The following is a 347-nucleotide window of genomic DNA, read 5'->3' on the forward strand; positions in this document are numbered from 1 at the left end:
CCATCCTTTTGGCCAGTGGCTGTTTTGTTTCCCCGATGTAAGACTGATCACAGCCCTCCTGACACTGAACAGCATACACAACATTGCTCTGTTTGTGCCGGGGGACTGGATCTTTGGGATGAACCAGTCTTTGCCGTAATGTATTTTGGGGTTTAAAAGCCACTGGGACGTTATGTTTAGAAAATAAACGTCTCAATTTCTCTGATACTCCCTCAACATATGGAATGACCACTGGTCTGGGTCTGGGTTCCTCCTTTTCACCTGTTGGCTGACTGGAGTCCTGTTTGGGTTTCTTCTCTGCTTTCAGGAAGGCCCAGTTAGGATATCCACATTGCTCTAGAGCCTGT

The sequence above is a fragment of the Nematolebias whitei genome, chromosome 4 (assembly GCF_014905685.2).
Source record: "Nematolebias whitei isolate Nwh7 chromosome 4, NemWhi1, whole genome shotgun sequence".
Lineage (NCBI taxonomy): Eukaryota > Metazoa > Chordata > Actinopteri > Cyprinodontiformes > Rivulidae > Nematolebias > Nematolebias whitei.